Source organism: Callorhinus ursinus, unplaced genomic scaffold (assembly GCF_003265705.2).
Source record: "Callorhinus ursinus isolate GAN/ISIS: 27379988/994484 unplaced genomic scaffold, GSC_fseal_2.0 scaffold38, whole genome shotgun sequence".
NCBI lineage: Eukaryota > Metazoa > Chordata > Mammalia > Carnivora > Otariidae > Callorhinus > Callorhinus ursinus.
This window is the reverse complement of record NW_027397100.1, coordinates 11,837,283-11,844,400: the sequence shown is the minus strand read 5'-3', so window position 1 is coordinate 11,844,400 and position 7,118 is coordinate 11,837,283. Positions and strand designations below refer to the sequence as shown.

The window sequence follows — 7,118 nt, the reverse complement described above, 5'->3', positions numbered from 1 at the left end:
TTTGCCCTCAGGGGTCCCTGCTCTCTGGAGGAGTTCACAGACTTCATTCCTGTGCAGTGCACAGGGCAGTTAACATTCATGGGAGGTGACCCATGTCAGGAGCTGGGAAGGGACTGAGACTTTCCCCTACTTACAAGCTGAGAAGCTAGGCTGCTTCATGGGTGCTGGCAGAAGACAGGCTCCTGGGGCAGAGACAGGGACAAGGTGTAGCCAGAATGTCAGGCTTCTACTGATTCCTCATGTCTCCTAGGTCTCCAGGAGGTGATACAGATGGGCCTGCACACAACAGTGAGTTATGTTTATAGGACAACACTGAGCTTGGAGAATTTACCACTTTTAGAGTGAGTGGTAACAGGCCTGCTTTTTATTGGAGAGGAAAACGTTACTTCATCCTTCAAGTTGCTTGTCTTAAACACAACCCTGAAAATGACCTGGATAAAGGGTAATCAGGGCCTACATTCTTGGCATATCCAGTAAGAGCATTCCTGAGTACTCAGGGCTCATGGGGGATTGCCTCTTCCAACAAATCACACCCATGGATATCCCAGGTACAAGCCCCATGACCCAGATCAGATAGATTAGGAAATGTTGTGAGGTCCCAGAGCTGAAACTCCACCATTCTTTCTCCAATTTCTGAAACCATAGCATAAGGTCAGCAGGTAGCGGGGGGCAGGGGCGGGTAATTATATTATAGTGTTCACCTTGAGTCCTGACCGGTAATAATAAAATCAGTTATAATAAAAGGTAAAAGGTTCACTGACTTTTGGATTTTAACTTGTATTGGTAAGATAACCCAAATGTAAACCTAGGTTCACCAGTTTGCATGTTCAAGGGAAATCACACTAATGTCTTGTATCAGTTAGCTATTGTTATAGTAATGCCACACAACAATCAACCTCAAACACTCAGTGGGGTATGACACTTGGTTTTTAGTTTTGGGTTTCCTGATCGGCTGAATAGCTCCCTTTCACTCAACAAGATGGCTTGGGTGGTTCTACTCCCCTGTGTCTCTCATCCTTCCCCTAAATCCAGCGGGCTAACCAGAACATATTTCCTTCCTTCTGAATTGTAAGAGAGCATGCCCAACTACACAAGTATATATATATATTTTTAAAGATTTTATTTAATTATTTGAGAGAGAGAGAATGAGAGACAGAGAGCATGAGACGGAAGAGGGTCAGAGGGAGAAGCAGACTCCCTGCTGAGCAGGGAGCCCGATGTGGGACTCGATCCCGGGACTCCAGGATCATGACCTGAGCCGAAGGCAGTCGCTTAACCAACTGAGCCACCCAGGCACCCTACACAAGTATATTTTAAGCCTATTAGCCAAAGGAAGTTTAACGGCCAAGCACAAAGTCAGGAGGTGAGGAAGTATACTCCACCCACGGAGGTAGAGGGGAAGGGAGGAGATATTCTGACAACAATCTAATCTGTCATCTGTCAAAAGCCCATGGTTCCTCTTGTTTTTTACTCACACAGGACCTCAAGCCCCCTTTGCAAAACCTTCCCCATATTTTCCCTTCAATCCCAAAGCATCAACATACAATTCAGCCTCAGACAATAAACATTCACACAGTGGCTTCCTCCCCCACCTTCCTGAATGGGGCTTTAAAAACACTTACATTCACTTTTCTCAGTTAACCAACATTTCTTCCCAATAATAAAAAAGAAATAAAACATTGGTGCCAAGTTTATGCTTCTAAGCGCCCTCCTCTGCCCACCAAGCTGGGGCCTGCTCCTGAAGGAATTGACAAATAACCCCAGTGCTTTATGTTCAAGCTTTCACATGCACACAAGGCCTTCTGTTTGAGAGGCGATACATACACATTGTGCAATTCTTCATAAAGAATGGATCTGTTCTAGTTTTTATGGCTATTTAAAGTTATAAAAGGGAATACATTAATTTAGAAATGCTTCAGAAAAGAGAAAGAGAATAAGAGTCAGAACAATAGCTAATGTGTCTAGTTTTTCTGCTGCCTTATATAGTTAGAACATACCTAGGGGCTGGGCTTTACAAGGGGGTGAATAAGTACCTGACTCAGAGTGTTCTGTTATGGTGATACCTTTTCCTTAAAGCTCTTTTCCCCTTTTATCCCTGGTGTGTGTGCGCACGTGTGTGACTGTGTGTGTGTATGAAAAGAATTATGTATATTCCCCAGCAGGTATTTCCTATATGCTTAAAGACTAGCTATTGGCAGTCATCTCTATGTGGCCCCTCCTCTGTTGTCCCAGACCCTGATGGTGAACCTCTGTTGCCTGGGAGGCCACCTGCAGCCTCCTCACCTTTTCCATTGCTAGGGATGTCTGTATTAGTCAGAGTCTTTGTTGGAAGTGGTAGAAACCCAACTCTATAACTAGTTTGAGCACGAAAGGGGATTTATTGGCTCACATGACCAAACCATGGACAGCATAGGGTAGAGCTGATCTAGTGATGAGCGGATTCAGATATCCAAATGCTGTCAGGCTCTTCTCTCCCTCACTTTTCTCTGCTGCTCTATGCTTGTTGGGGCCCTTGTTGCGTATCACAGTTGGGCTTTCTCCCCAGGGAGGGGAATGTGGATTCTAGCAACTCTAGAATCGCAGCCTTTCAGCTTCAGCAGCTCATGGAGGATAGAGAAAGTCTCTCCCTTAGCTCTGATGTAAGCAGTTCCAGGAGATGTCTTTAATTGGCCTTTTTGTTTATTTGTTTGTTTGTTTTAAGATATATTTATTTATTTTAGAAAGAGAGAGAGAGAGAGAGAGAGAGAGCACACAGGGGAAGGGGCAGGGAGAGGGAGAGAGAACTTGGGGCCGATCTCACAACCTGAGCCAAAACCAAGAGTTGGATGCTTAACTGTGCCACCCAGGTGAACCCTCCTTTTGTTTTTTTAAACATTTATTTATTTACTTTGGGGGGGGCAGAGGGAGAGGGAGAGAGAATCTCAAGCAGACTCCGTGCTAAGCGTGGGGCCCAACACGGGTTCGGATCTCAAAACCCTGAGATCACAACCCCTGTGGAAACCAAGAGTCCGGTGCCTAAATGACTGTGCCACCCAGGCACCGCCTAACTGGCCTGCTTTGAGTCACATGCTCATGGCCTGGACTAACCACTAGGACTTCATTTCCAGAATAAAGGTGGGGAGCACTGGCATGGCTACTGGGGAAACCATTGGGAACTGTGAAACCACTTTAGTTTGCGTGAACTATAGTGCTCCTTATGAGAACTATAAAGTTGGTAACAAGCCCTTTCCTTAATCTGCACTTTAGGAAGCCCATCTATACACTGGCAGGGGTTGGGGTGATCTGGAAGACTTCCCATATGGATGTCCTGTGACCCTGTTATAAAATAACACACTATTCTGGGAGGCAGTTCCAGCTCACACTCTCTTTGAGGGCCCTCTGTATTTGGTCTCTGTGGGTCACTGGCTGGGGCAGGTTAAACACCACCAGGGTAGCTGTCCTGGGATGTTGAACTGGACTGGACAGTAATTGCCCACCTCTTTGGGGTAGTGGTGCTGGGAAATATGGTTGCCCACTGTCCCTGGGCCCCTGGGAGGGCTCGTTCCTGGCTAGCTTCCCTGTAATCGTGACTGCTTGAAGCTTGGGGTCATTTCGACCTTAACATGAGGGTTGGAACTCACAGCCTTGAGTCCTAGAGTTGCCTCTGCCATGCCGCCAGTTAATTCCCTTCTGTCATCCCTTTGCCGCTTCAAGTTCTCTCCAGGTATATCTCTACTCACCCTGAAGCCTTCGTGAGTAATGTTGAATTTTCTTTTTTTTTTAATTTTTTTATTAACATATAATGTATTATTTGTTTCAGGGGTACAGGTCTGTGGTTCATTAGTCTTACACAAAAATATGAAACGCTTCACAAATTTGTGTGTCATCCTTGTGCAGGGGCCATGCTAATCTTCTCTGTATCGTTCCAATTTTAGTATATGTGCTGCCGAAGCGAGCACTAATGCTGAATTTTCTGAAGATTGGTCCTCTGTCAAAAGATTGGCACCTGGGGCACCTCGGTGGCTCAGTCGTTAAGCGTCTGCCTTCGGCTCAGGTCATGATCCCAGGGTCCTGGGATTGAGCCCCGCATCGGGCTCCCTGCTTGGCGGGAGGCCTGCTTCTTCTCCCTCTCCCCTCCCCCTGCTCGTGTTCCTGCTCTCTCTGTCTCTCTCTCTGTCAAATAAACAAATAAAATCTTTAAAAAAAATTGGCATCTGTACATTTATTTATTTTAGACCAAGTGAAAATGTTTGAGGTATATATGTATCGTATGTTATAATTAATCCCCATTTGGACGAATTTTGATGCACTGATCAAATATCTGTCTTTTTTTTTTTTAATTTTTTTATTGTTATGTTAATCACCATATATTACATCATTAGTTTTTGATGCAGTGTTCCATGATTCATTGTTTGTTCATAACACCCAGTGCACCATGCAAAACGTGCCCTCCTCAATACCCATCACCAGGCTAACCCATCCCCCCACCCCCCTACCCTCTAGAACCCTCAGTTTGTTTTTCAGAGTCCATCATCTCTCATGGTTCGTCTCCCCCTCTGACATACTCCCCTTTTCTTCCTCTCCTGTTATCTTCTTCTTTTCCTTTTTTCTTAAAATATGTTGCGTTATTTGTTTCAGAAGTACAGATCTGTGATTCAACAGTCTTGTACAATTCACAGCGCTCACCGTAGCACATACCCTCCCCAATGTCTATCACCCAGCCATCCCATCCCTCCCACCCCCAACCACTCCAGTAACACTCAGTTTGTTTCCTGAGATTAAGAATTCCTCATATCAGTGAGGTCATGTGATACATGTCTTTCTCTGATTGACTTATTTCACTCAGCATAACACCCTCCAGTTCCATCCACGTCGTTGCAAATGGCAAGATCTCATTCCTTTTGATGGCTGCATAATATTCCATTGTGTTATCTGTCTTTTTTTTAAAGATTTTATTTATTTATTTGAGAGAGCGAGAATGAGAGAGAGAGAGAGAGCACATGAGAGGGGGGAGGGTCAGAGGGAGAAGCAGACTCCCCGCTGAGCAGGGAGCCCGATGTGGGACTCAATCCCGGGACTCGAGGATCATGACCTGAGCCGAAGGCAGTCGCTTAACCAACTGAGCCACCCAGGCGCCCTCAAATATCTGTCGTGACAGCATGAGATAAAGGGGCTTCTGCTATATTTGCTTATTATCTATCATTACCTAATATGACATTTAAAAGCTATTGAATGGATGGTGCCTTAGGGCTTGCTCATTGTAGACGTTGGGACAAGAATTTGAGACCAAGTAGTTAATTTGGGGGATGATCTCAAGAAACACTGTTGGTAGGGTGGGGAGCAAGACAGCGAAGGAAAGGCTGCCAGTGAATTATGTGTGATCATGTAATTTACCACTGTGGGCAACTCGAGCTAATCCCACTGGGGAACTCTGGGAGACAAGAACACCCTTCTGAGTTGTCCCACATGAAGGGTGAGGATGCTGGTAGCCATCAGCTTCCCATCTGTAATTGGTTGAAGGATATTGGGCATCATCACCAGTAATGCTGCATTATCTGGTGCGTGGGCCAAGCGTGCTCTTGTAACTGAGTCTTTTGGGTCATAGCTGTAGTAATCATCTTGGACTATGGAGGTGAATGCTAAGGAGATATGGGACGGCTCTGGCTTTTGGCTACAGATGGGTCTTCCTTCCTATAAGCTCTGGTATCCTGGGGTTTCCCACCCTCCCACTGAATCAGTGGGGAGGGGAGGATGGGCCACGTATGGGTCCACATACTGTCTCCCGACCTCTTAGGTAACTGTCCCAGAGGATATCACAAGGATCCATGTATGGACTGGCTGACACCCACATGCCACCTTGAGTAGAGGAAGGGGTAGGGGTCAAAAGAAAGATGAGCCCTTAACTCAAAAGATACTAAATACCTACATGAGACTGTTTTCAACTGGCAGAGACTAAGGTACTGTTAATAATCATGTTTCTCTTTTTCTCTCAATAATAGGGGCGACACAAGAAAAAATTAAGTCACTTATAAAAAGTAACCTATACTTTTTTGTGGGTGTGCCTATGAGTTGTAGAGGGTAGATTTCAATCCTCCTACAAATATAATCTCCATGAAGGCAGGGCCTTTACCTGATTTGGCCTTTGCCATATTTATAGTTTATGGCACTGTGGCTGGTACATAAAAATGCTAATTAAATATTTGTTGAATGAATAGATACTCTATATTTCCCTACCGGTGTCCCCTTGCCTTCTGAGATCCAAACCATTTAATTTCAATTAGTTTATTGCAGCTTTGCCCAGAGCTGGGCAGGACTGCTGGTATTTTCTCTTGGACAATTAAGCTCTTTAGTAGAGAGTCAGTGTGAGGGGCCGCTCTCTGCACCCCATGCAAGCAGAGTTGGACTTAGAGAGAAGAGTGAGGCTGTCAGAGCACCGGCTGGTAACTGAAGAGCTATGTGTGTCCCTTCAATTTAATGCCCTCTTAATTAATATAAATAATGGCTGGGTTGTCACTTGCTGCCACTACATTTCTCTGTTCAAGGCTCATTATGATCAGGGATGAACAGCCCTCCTCCAGCCTCTATATCCCCATAGTTATGGAGTAGAGCTCCATGGATCCCAGGCCCAGCACTGCCCCTTTCTAGTTGGATGACCTTGGGCGAGTCGTGTTCCCTCTCTGAGCCTTGGGTTCTTCATCTGGATGGGGCAGCAATCTTGAGGATGGTTCAAGGCTTTTTTCTTGGCATAGCCTCTCATCATGATGCAAATATATGTGACTCTTCGACGTTACAGGCCACACACCTCTTCACTCACAGGGATCCCCTTAATGATGTGGGTCTGGAGTCAGCCAGACATGGGTCCAAATCCTGGATTCAAATTTACCACCTCCTCCTAGCTGTGTGGCTTGAGACAAGTCACAACTTGTATGAGCTACATTCTTTTTTTCTAATTAAAACACACGCACGCATGCGCATGCACACGCGTGCGCGCGCGCGCGCACACACACACCCCCCACATATCCCCAGGTGCCAGGCACTGCCCTAAAACTGCTGAGTTCAAGTCCTGGATCTGCTACTTGCTAGCTGTATGACCTTGGGCAAGTCTCTTAACCTCTTTGCTCTCAGTTTCCTCATCTGTT

The 7,118-nt window shown here is 45.7% G+C and overlaps 1 non-coding gene across 1 annotated transcript; it reads right to left on the bottom strand.

Annotated features, from left to right (window-relative positions):
* Positions 1–3,831: 3,831 nt before the first annotated feature.
* Positions 3,832–3,938, bottom strand: LOC112827938 (U6 spliceosomal RNA). Its single transcript, XR_003209351.1, has one exon. It is a non-coding gene; the product is annotated as a U6 spliceosomal RNA (small nuclear RNA).
* Between the last annotated feature and the right edge of the window lie 3,180 nt (positions 3,939–7,118).